Below are 13744 nucleotides of genomic sequence, written 5' to 3'. Positions count from 1 at the left end.
ATCCCCTGTGTAGTAGTGATGACATCTAATTTAACAATTAACTGGAATACTTTCCACTGTGTAATAGTGATGACATCAAATTTAACAATTATCTGGAATATTATTCCCTGTGTATTAGTGATGATATCTAATTTAACAATTAACTGGAATATTATCACCTGTGTATTTGTGATAACATCTAATTTAACAATTAATCAGATTATCCCCTGTGTATCAATGATAACATAGAATGTAACAATTAACTGGAATATTATCCCCTGTGTATTAGAGATGACATCTAATTTAACAAGTATCCAGAATAGTATCCCCTGTGTATTAAACATGACATCCAATTTAACAGTTAACTGGAATATTATCCCCTTTGTATTAGTGATGACATCGAATTTAACAATTAACCAGATTAACCCCTGTGTATTAGGGATGACGTCCAATTTAACAACAAACAGGAATATTATCCCCTTTGTATTCGTGATGACATCTGTTTCAACAATTAACCAGATTAACCCCTGTGCATTAGTGATGACATCCAATTTAACAATTAACTGGAATATTATCCCCTGTGTATTGGTGATGACATCTAATTAAACAATTAACTGGAATATTATCCCCGTCCATTATTGATGACATCACAGATAACAATTAACCAGATTATTATGCCCTGTGTCTGTGTGATGGCATCTAATTGCACAATTAACCAGAATATTTTCCCCTGTGAATGAGTAATGACATCTAACTTCACAATTAACCAGAATATTTTCCCCTGTGTATTAGTGATGACCTGTAATTTAACAATTATCCGGAATATTATGCACTGTGTATTAGTGATGACATCTATTTTATCAATTAATCGGAATATTATCCCTTGTGCATTATTGATCATATATAAGGTAACAATTAGCCAGAATATTACCCCTGTTTATTCGTGATGATATCTAATTTAACAATTAACCAGAATATTATACCCTGTGTATCAGTCATGACTTCTAATTTAACCATTCAACATAATAGTATACCCTGTGTATTGCTGATGACATCTAATTTAACAGTTAACCGGAATATTATCCCCTATGTATTAGTGATAACATCTAATTTAACAATTAACAGGACTATCATCCCCTGTGTAGTCGTGATGGCGTCTAATTTAACAATTCTCCGGAATATTATCCCCTGTATATAATTTATAACATCTAATTTATCAATTCACCAGATTTTCCCCTGTGGATTTGTGATAATATCTAATTTATCAATTAACTGGAATATTATCCCCTGTGTATTAGTGATGACATCTTATTTAACAATTAACCAGTATGTTTTCTCCTGCGTATCAGTGAATGCATCTAATTTAACAATAAAACAGGTTATGCCTTGTGTCTGTGTGATGGCGTCTAATTTATCAATTAACCGGAATATTATTCCCTGTGTATCAGCGATGACATATAATTTAACAATTAACCAGTATATGAAACCCTGTGTTTTAGTGATGACATGTAATAAAACAATTAACCAGAATATTATACCCTGTGTATTAGTGATGACATCTAATTTAACAATTCACTCGAATGTTATACACTGTGCATTAGTGATGACATCTAATAAAACAATTAATCAGAATATTACACACTGTGTATTATTGATGATATCTAAGGTAACAATTAACGAGAATATTACCCCGATGTATTAGTGATGATATCAAATTGAACAATTAACCAGAATATTATACCCTGTGTATCAGTGATGACATCTAATCTCACAATTAAATGGAATATTATACCCTGTGTATTAGTAATGACATCGAACTTAACAATTCAATAGAATATTATCACCTGTGTAATAGTAATGGCTTCTAATTTAACAATTAACCAGATTATCCCCACTTTATTAGTGATGATATCTAATTAAACAATTAACCAGAATATTATCCCCTGTGTATTTGTGATGACATCTAATTAAACAATTAACCAGAATATTATCCCTTGTGTATTAATGATGACATCCAATTTAACAATTAACTGGAATATTATCACCTGTGTATTAGTGATGATATCTAGTTTAACAATTAACTGGAATATTATCACCTGTGTATTAGTGATGATATCTAATTTAACAATTAACTGGAATATTATCACCTGTGTATTAGTGATGACATCCAATTTAACAATTAACTGGAGTATTATCACCTGTGTATTAGTGATGGCATCTAATTGAACAATTAACCAGATCAACCCCTGTGTATTAGTGATGACATCTAATGTAACAATTAACCGGAATGTTATGCACTGTGTATGAGTTATGACATCTAACAACACAATTAAACAGAATATTATACACTGTGTATGAGTGATGACTTCTAATTTATCAATTAACCAGAATATTAAACCCTGTGTATTATTGATCATATCTAAGGAAACAATTAACGAGAATATTACCCCTGTGTAATAGTGATGATATCTAATTTAACAATTAACCAGTATGTTTTCCCCTGTGTATCAGTGAATCCATCTAATTTAACAATAAACCAGTATAAGACACCCTGTGTCTTCGCGATGACATCTAATTAACAATTAAACAGAATATTATCCCCTGTGCATTAGTGATGACATCTAATTTAACAATTCACTCGAATATTATACACTGTGTATTAGTGATGACATATAATAAAACAATTAACCAGAATATTATCCACTGTGTATTAGTGATGACATCTAATGTAACCATTAAACGGAATACTATACACTGTATTAGTGATGACATCTAATAAAATAATTAATCAGAATATTATGCCCTGTGTATTATTGATCATATCTAAGGTAACAATTAACCAGAATATTACCCCTGTGTATCAGTGATGACACCTAATTTAACCATTAACCACAATATTATACCCTGTGTATTAGTGATGACATCTAATTTAACAATTAACTGGAATATAAGCCCCTGTGTAGTAGTGATGACATCTGATTTAAAAATTATCCGATATATTATCCCATGTGTATTAGTGATGACATCTAATTGAACAAATAACTGGAATATTATTCCCTGTGTATTCTTGATGACATCTAATTTAACAATTAACCGGAATATTATACACTGTGTATTAATGATGACATCTAATTTAACAATTATCCGGAATATTATACACTGTTTATTGGTGATGACATCTAATTTAATAATTAACCCGAATACTATACACAGTGTATTAGTGATGACATGTAATGGAACAAGTAACCTGAAAATTATCCCCTTTGTAGTAGTGATGACAACTAATGTCACAATTAAACGGAATATTATACACTGTGTATTAGTGGTGACATCGAATAAAACAATTAACCAGAATATTATACATTGTGTATGACTGATGACATCTATTTTATCAATTAATCACAGTATCATACCCTGTGTATTATTGATCTCACATAAGGTAACAATTAACCAGAATATTACCCCTGTGCATTAGTGATGATATCAAATTTAAAAATTAACCAGTATGTTTTCCCCTGTGTATCAGTGAATCCATCTAATTTAACAATAAACCAGTATAAGACACCCTGTGTCTTCGCGATGACATCTAATTAACAATTAAACAGAATATTATCCCCTGTGCATTAGTGATGACATCTAATTTAACAATTCACTCGAATATTATACACTGTGTATGAGTGATGACATCTAATAAAACAATTAACTAGAATATTATACCCTGTGTATTAGTGATCATATCTAAGGAAACAATTAACGAGAATATTACCCCTGTGTAATAGTGATGATATCTAATTTAACAATTAACCAGTATGTTTTCCCCTGTGTTTCAGTGAATCCATCTAATTTAACAATAAACCAGTATAAGACACCCTGTGTTTTCGCGATGACATCTAATTAACAATTAAACAGAATATTATCCCCTGTGCATTAGTGATGACATCTAATTTAACAATTCACTCGATTATACACTGTGTATTAGTGATGACATCTAATAAAACAATTAACCAGAATATTATACCCTGTGTATTAGTGATGACAACTAATTTCACAATTAACCGGAATATTATACACTGTGCATTAGTGATGACATCTAATAAAACAATTAATCAGAATATTACACCCTGTGTATTATTGATGATATCTAAGGTAACAATTAACCGGAATATTACCCCTATGTATTAGTGATGATATCAAATTTAACAATTAACCAGACTATTATACCCTGTGTATCAGTGATGACATCTAATATAACAATTAACTGGAATATTAGCCCCTGTGTATTAGTGATGACATCTAATTTAACAATTAACCGCAATATTATACACTGTGTCTTAGTGAGAACATCTAATTTAAGATTTAACCAGAATACTATCGCCTGTGCATTAGTGATTACATCTATTTTAACAATTAATCAGTATGTTTTCCCCTTTGTATCAGTGAATGCATCAAATTTAACAATAAATCAGGTTTTCCCTTGTGTCGGTGTGATGGCGTCTAAATTATCAATTAACCGGAATATTATTGCCTGTGTATTAGTGATGACATCTAACTTAACAATTAACCAGAATATTATCCCCTTTCTTTTAGTGATGGCATCTAATTTAACAATTAACCAGATCAACACCTGTGTATTAGTGATGTCATCTAATTTAACAATTAAGCGGAATATTATACCCTGTGTCCGTGTCTTGGCATCTAATTTAACAATTACCCGGAATATTATCCCCTGTGTATTAGTGATGACATCTAATTTAACAATTAACCACAATATTTTCCCCTGAGTCTTAGTGATGACCTCTAATTTATCAATTATCCCGAATATTATATACTGCGTATTAGCGATGACATCTAAGGTAACAATTAACCAGAATAATGTACCCTGTGTATTAGTGATGACATCTAATGTAACAATTAACCAGATAATTATCCACTGTGTATTCGTGATGACATCTAATGTAACAATTAACCGGAATATTATACACTGTGTATTAGTGATGACATATAATAAAACAATTAACCAGAATATTATCCACTGTGTATGAGTGATGACATCTAATGTAACCATTAAACGGAATACTATACACTGTATTAGTGATGCCATCTAATAAAATAATTAATCAGAATATTATGCCCTGTGTATTATTGATCATATCTAAGGTAACAATTAACCAGAATATTACCCCTGTGTATCAGTGATGACACCTAATTTAACCATTAACCACAATATTATACCCTGGGTATTAGTGATGACATCTAATTAAACAATTAACCGGAATAATATACCCTATGTCTTCGTGATGACATCTAATTTAACAATTAACTGGAATACCATCCCCTGCAGATTAGTGATGACGTCTAATTTAACAATTAACCAGAATATCATACCCTGTGTATCAGTAATGACATCTAATTTAACCATTAACCACAATATTACATCCTGGGTATTAGTGATGACATCTAATTAATCAATTAACCGGAATAATATACCCTGTGTCTTCGTGATGACATCTAATTTAACAATTAACTGGAATACTTTCCCCTGTGTAGTAGTGATGACATCTAATTTAACAATTAACCAGATAAACTCTTGTGTGTTGGTGATGACGTCTAATTTAACAATTAACTGGAATACCATCCCCTGTAGATTAGTGATGACGTCTAATTTAACAATTAACCAGCATATTATACACTGTGTATCAGTAATGACATCTAATTTAACCATGAACCACAATATTATACCCTGGGTATTAGTGATGACATCTAATTTAACAATTGACCGTAATATTATGCACATTGTATTGGTGATGACATCTAATAAAACAATTAATCAGAATATTACACCCTGTGTATTATTGATCATATCTAAGGTAACAATTAACCGGAATATTACCCCTATGTATTAGTGATGACATCAGATTTAACAATTAACCAGAATATTATACCCTGTGTAGTAGTGATGACATCTAATGTAACAATTAAACGGAATATTATACACTGTGTATTAGTGGTGACATCGAATAAAACAATTAACCAGAATATTATACATTGTGTATGACTGATGACATCTATTTTATCAATTAATCTCAGTATCATACCCTGTGTATTATTGATCTTATAGAAGGTAACAATTAACCAGAATATTACCCCTGTGCATTAGTGATGATATCAAATTTAAAAATTAACCAGAAGATTATACCCTGTGTATCAGTGATGACATCTGAATTACTCATTAAACAAAATATTATCCCCTGTGTATTAGTGATGACATCTAATTGAACAATTAACCAGATAATCCCTTGTGTATTAGTGATGACGTCTAATTTAACAATTAACTGGAATATCATCCACTGTGTATTAGTGATCACATCTAATTTAACAATTGACCATATTATCGCCTGTGTATTAGTGATGACATCTAATTTAACAATTAACTGGGATATTATCCACTGTGTATTACTGATGACATCTAATTTAACAATTAACCAGAATATTATCCCTTGTGTACTTGTGATGACATCTAATGGAACAATTAACCAGATCAACCCCAGTGTATAAGTGATGACATCTAATGTAACAATTAACCGGAATGTTATGCACTGTGTATGAGTTATGACATCTAATAACACAATTAAACAGAATATTATACACTGTGTATGAGTGATGACTTCTAATTTATTAATTAATCAGAATATTAAACCCTGTGTATTATTGATCATATCTAAGGAAACAATTCACGAGAATATTACCCCTGTGTAATAGTGATGAAATCTAATTTAACAATTAACCAGTATGTTTTCCCCTGTGTATCAGTGAATCCATCTAATTTAACAATAAACCAGTATAAGACACCCTGTGTTTTCGCGATGACATCTAATTAACAATTAAACAGAATATTATCCCCTGTGCATTAGTGATGACATCTAATTTAACAATTCACTCGAATATTATACACTGTGTATTAGTGATGACATCTAATAAAACAATTAACCAGAATATTATACCCTGTGTATTAGTGATGACAACTAATTTCACAATTAACCGGAATATTATACACTGTGCATTAGTGATGACATCTAATAAAACAATTAATCAGAATATTACACCCTGTGTATTATTGATGATATCTAAGGTAACAATTAACCGGAATATTACCCCTATGTATTAGTGATGATATCAAATTTAACAATTAACCAGATTATTATACCCTGTGTATCAGTGATGACATCTAATATAACAATTAACTGGAATATTAGCCCCTGTGTATTAGTGATGACATCTAATTTAACAATTAACCGCAATATTATACACTGTGTCTTAGTGAGAACATCGAATTTAAAATTTAACCAGAATACTATCGCCTGTGCATTAGTGATTACATCTATTTTAACAATTAATCAGTATGTTTTCCCCTTTGTATCAGTGAATGCATCAAATTTAACAATAAATCAGGTTTTCCCTTGTGTCGGTGTGATGGCGTCTAATTTATCAATTAACCGGAATATTATTGTCTGTGTATTAGTGATGACATCTAACTTAACAATTAACCAGAATATTATCCCCTTTCCTTTAGTGATGGCAACTAATTTAACAATTAACCAGTTCAACACCTGTGTATTACTGATGTCATCTAATTTAACAATTAACCGGAATATTATACCCTGTGTCCGTGTCTTGGCATCTAATTTAACAATTACCCGGAATATTATCCCCTGTGTATTAGTGATGACATCTAATTTAACAATTAACCAGAATATTTTCCCCTGTGTCTTAGTGATGACCTCTAATTTATCAATTATCCGGAATATTATATACTGCGTATTAGCGATGACATCTAAGGTAACAATTAACCAGAATAATGTACCCTGTGTATTAGTGATGACATCTAATGTAACAATTAACCAGATAATTATCCACTGTGTATTCGTGATGACATCTAATGTAACAATTAACTGGAATATTATACACTGTGTATTAGTGATGACATATAATAAAACAATTAACCAGAATATTATCCACTGTGTATTAGTGATGACATCTAATGTAACCATTAAACGGAATACTATCCACTGTATTAGTGATGACATCTAATAAAATAATCAATCAGAATATTATGCCCTGTGTATTATTGATCATATCTAAGGTAACAATTAAACAGAATATTACCCCTGTGTATCAGTGATGACACCTAATTTAACCATTAACCACAATATTATACCCTGTGTATAAGTGATGACATCTAATATAACAATTAACCGGAATATTATACCCGATGTATTAGTGATGACATCTAATTTAACAATTAACTGGAATATAATCCCCTGTGTAGTAGTGATGACATCTGATTTAAAAATTATCCGATATATTATCCCATGTGTATTAGTGATGACATCTAATTGAACAAATAACTGGAATATTATTCCCTGTGTATTCTTGATGACATCTAATTTAACAATTAACCGGAATATTATACACTGTGTATTAATGATGACATCTAATTTAACAATTATCCGGAATACTATACACAGTGTATTAGTGATGACATGTAATGGAACAAGTAACCTGAAAATTATCCCGTGTGTAGTAGTGATGACATCTAATGTAACAATTAAACAGAATATTATACACTGTGTATTAGTGATGACATCTATTTTATCAATTAATCACAGTATCATACCCTGTGTATTATTGATCATATATAATGTAACAATTAACCAGAATATTACCCCTGTGTATCAGTGATGATATCAAATTTAACAATTAACCAGTATGTTATACCCTGTGTATCAGTAATGACATCTGAATTACCCATTAAACACAATATTATACCCTGGGTATTAGTGATGACATCTTATTTAAAAATTAACCGGAATATTATACACTATGTATTTGTGATGACATCTAATTTAACAAATATCCGGAATATTATCCCATGTGTATTATTGATCACATCTAATTTAAACATTAACCAGATAATCCCTTGTGTATTAGTGATGACGTCTAATTTAACAATTAACTGGAATATCATCCCCTGTGTATTGGTGATCACATCCAATTTAACAATTGACCAGATTATCGCCTGTGTATTAGTGATGACATCTAATTGAAATATTAACCAGATAATCCCTTGTGTATTAGTGATGACGTCTAATTTAACAATTAACTGGAATATCATCCCCTGTGTATTGGTGATCACATCCAATTTAACAATTGACCAGATTATCGCCTGTGTATTAGTGATGACATCTAATTAAACAACTAACTCGGATATTATCCGCTGTGTATTACTGATGACATCTAATTTAACAATTAACCAGAATACTTTACCCTGTGTATCAGTGATGACATCTAATTTGACAACTAACTGGAATATTATCCCCTTTGTATTAATGATGACATCTAATATAACAATTATCCGGAATATCATACACTGTGTATTAGTGATGACATCTAATTTATCAATTAAGCAGAATATTATACCCTGTGTATTATTGATTATATCTAAGGTAACAATTAAGCAGACTATTACCCCTGTGTATTAGTGGTGATATCAAAATTAACAATTAACCAGAATATTATACCATGTGTATCAGTAATGACATCTAATTTAACCATTAACCACAATATTATACCCTGGGTATTAGTGATGACATCTAATTAAACAATTAACCGGAATAATATACCCTATGTCTTCGTGATGACATCTAATTTAACAATTAACTGGAATACTTTCCCCTGTGTAGTAGTGATGACATCTAATTTAACAATTAACTGGAATACTTTCCCCTGTGTAGTAGTGATGACATCTAATTTAACAATTAACCAGATAAACTCTTGTGTGTTGGTGATGACGTCTAATTTAATAATTAACTGGAATACCATCCCCTGTAGATTAGTGATGACGTCTAATTTAACAATTAACCAGTATATTATACACTGTGTATCAGTAATGACATCTAATTTAACCATTAACCACAATATTATACCCTGGGTATTAGTGATGACATCTAATTTTACAATTGACCATAATATTATACACAGTGTGTTGGTGATGACATCTAATAAAACTATTAATCAGAATATTACACCCTGTGTATTATTGATCATATCTAAGGTAACAATTAACCAGAATATTACCCCTATGTATTAGTGATGACATCAGATTTAACAATTAACCAGAATATTATACCCTGTGTATCAGTGATGACATCTAATATAACAATTAACTGGAATATTAGCCCCTGTGTATTAGTGATTACACCCAATATAACAACTTACCAGATTTTCCCCTGTGGATTTGTGATAAATTCTAATTTATCAATTAACAGTGCATTAGTGATGACATCTAATTTAACAATTAACCAGAATACTATACCCTGTGTATTAGTGATGACATGTAATGGAACAAGTAACCTGAAAATTATCCCCTGTGTAGTAGTGATGACATCTAATGTAACAATTAAACGGAATATTATACACTGTGTATTAGTGGTGACATCGAATAAAATAATTAACCAGAATATTATACATTGTGTATGACTGATGACATCTATTTTATCAATTAATCACAGTATCATACCCTGTGTATTATTGATCTTATATAAGGTAACAATTAACCAGAATATTACCCCTGTGCATTAGTGATGATATCAAATTTAAAAATTAACCAGAAGATTATACCCTGTGTATCAGTGATGACATCTGAATTACCCATTAAACAAAATATTATAACCTGGGTATTAGTGATGAAATCTAATTTAACAATTAACCGGAATATTATTCACTATGTATTAGTGATGACATCTAATTTAACAATTAACTGGAATATTATCCCCTGTGTCGTAGTGATGACATCTAATTGAACAAATATCCGGAATATTATCCCTTGTGTATTAGTGATGACGTCTAATTTAACAATTAACTGGAATATCATCCACTGTGTATTAGTGATCACATCTAATTTAACAATTGACCAGATTATCGCCTGTGCATTAGTGATGACATCTAATTAAACAATTAACTGGGATATTATCCGCTGTGTATTACTGATGACATCTAATTGAACAATTAACCAGAATACTTCACCCTGTATATTAGTGATGACATCTAAGTTGACAACTAACTGGAATATTATACACTGAGTATTAATGCTGACATCTAATTTAACAATTATCCGGAATATCATACACTGTGTATTGGTGATGACATCTAATTTATCAATTAAGCAGAATATTATACCCTGTGTATTATTGATCATATCTAAGGTAACAATTAAGAAGAAAATTAACCCTGTGTATTAGTGGTGATATCAAAATTAACAAGTAACCAGAATATTATACCATAAGTATCAGTAATGGCATCTAATTTCACCATTAACCACAATATTACACCCTGGGTATTAGTGATGGCATCTGAATTAACAATTAACCGTAATATTGTACCCTATGTATTAGCGATGACATCTAATGTAACAATTAACCAGAAAATTACCCTTTGTGGATTAGTGATGACATCGAATGTAACAATTAACCGGAATATTATACACTGTGTATTACTGATGACATCTAATAAAGCAATTAACCAGAATATTATACACTGTGTATTAGTGATGACATCTAATTTATCAATTAATCAGAATATTATACCCTGTGTATTATTGATCATATCTAAGGTAACAATTAACCAGAATATTACCCCTGTGTCTTCGTGGTGATATCTAATTTAACAATTAACCAGAATATTATACCCTGTGTATTAGTGATGACATCCAATTTAACAATTAACTGGAATATTATGCCCTTTGTATTAGTGATGACATCTATTTTAACAATTAACCAGATTAACCTCTGTGTATTAGTGGTGGCATCTAATTTAACAATTAACCAGACGTTTCCCAGTGTATTAGAGATGACATCTAATTTAACAATTTACCAGAATACTGTCGCATGTGCATTAGTGAATGCATCTAATTTAACAATTAAACAGGTTATACCTTGTGTCTGTGTGATGGCATCTAATTTAGCAATTAACCAGAATATTATCCCCTGTGTATTAGTGATGACATGGAATTTAACAATTAACCAGTATATCACACCCTGTGCTTTCATGTGAAAGCTAATTTAACAATTAACCTGAATATTATCCCCTGTGTATCAGTGATGACATCTAATTTAACAATTAACTGGAATATTATCCCCTGTGTATTAGTGATGACATCCAATTTAACAATCAACTGGTATATTATCCCCTTTGCATTAGTGATCGCATTTAATTTAACAATTGAACAGATTATTTGTTTTAGAACATTACAACACAGTCCAGGCCCTTCGGCCCTCGATGTTACGCCGACCTGTGAAACCATCTGACCTATAGCATTCCATTTTCATCCATATGTCAATCCAATGACCAATTAAATGCCCTTAAAGTTGGCGAGTCTATTACTGCTGCAGGCAGGGCGTTCCACGCCCCTACTACTCTCTGAGTAAAGAAACTACCTCTGACATCTGTCCTTTATCTTTCACCCCTCAACTTAAAGCTATGTCCCCTCGTGTTTGCCATCACCATCTGAGGAAAAAGACTCTCACTATCCACCCTATCTAACCCTCTGATTATCTTATATGTCTCTATTAAGTCACCTCTCCTCCTCCTTCTCTCCAACGAAAACAACCTCAAGTCCCTCAGCCTTTCCTCATAAGACCTTCCCTCCATACCAGGCAACATCCTAGTAAATCTCCTCTGCACCCTTTCCAAAGCTTCCACATCCTTCCTATAATGCGGTGACCAGAACTGCACGCAATACTCCAGGTGCGGTTTCACCAGAGTTTTGTACAGCTGCAGCATGACCTCGTGGCTCCGAAACTCGATCCCCCGACTATCAAAAGCTAACACACCATTTGCCTTCTTAACAGACCTATTATCCTGGGTAGGAACCTTCAGGAATTTATGCACCTGGACACCAAGATCTCTCTGTTCATCTACACTACCAAGAATATTCCCATTAGCCCAGTACTCTGCATTCCTGTTACTCCTTCCAAAGTGAATCACCTCACACTTTTCCGCATTAAACTCCATTTGCCATCTCTCAGCCCAGCTCTGCAGCCTATCAATGTCCCTCTGTACCCAACAACATCCTTCGGCACTATCCACAACTCCACCGACCTGAGTGTCATCCGCAAATTTACTAACCCACCTTCTACACCCTCTTCCAGGTCATTTATGAAAATGACAAACAGCAGTGGCCCCAAAACAGATCCTTGCGGTACACCACTAGTAACTAAACTCCAGGATGAACATTTGCCATCAACCACCACCCCCTGTCTTCTTTCAGCTAGCCAATTTCTGATCCAAAGCACTAAATCACCTTCAACCCCATACTTCCGTATTTTCTGCAATAGCCTACCGTGGGGAACCTTATCAAACGCCTTACTGAAATCCATATACACCACATCCACTGCTTTACCCTCATCCACCTGTTTGGTCACCTTCTCGAAAAACTCAATAAGGTTAGTGAAGCACGACCTACCCTTCACAAAACCGTGCTGACTATCGCTAATGAACTTATTCTTTTCTAGATGATTATAAATCCTGTCTCTTATAACCTTTTCCAACATTTTACCCACAACCGAAGGAAGGCTCACAGGTCTATAATTACCAGGGCTGTCTCTACTCCCCTTCTTGAACAAGGGGACAACATTTGCTATCCTCCAGTCTTCCGGCACTATTCCTGTCGACAATGACGACATGAAGATCAAGGACAAAGGCTCTGCAA

The sequence above is a fragment of the Heterodontus francisci genome, unplaced genomic scaffold (genome assembly GCF_036365525.1).
Source record: "Heterodontus francisci isolate sHetFra1 unplaced genomic scaffold, sHetFra1.hap1 HAP1_SCAFFOLD_200, whole genome shotgun sequence".
NCBI classification, from domain to species: domain Eukaryota; kingdom Metazoa; phylum Chordata; class Chondrichthyes; order Heterodontiformes; family Heterodontidae; genus Heterodontus; species Heterodontus francisci.
The sequence above is the reverse complement of the archived record's forward strand: the minus strand, read 5'-3'. Positions refer to the sequence as shown.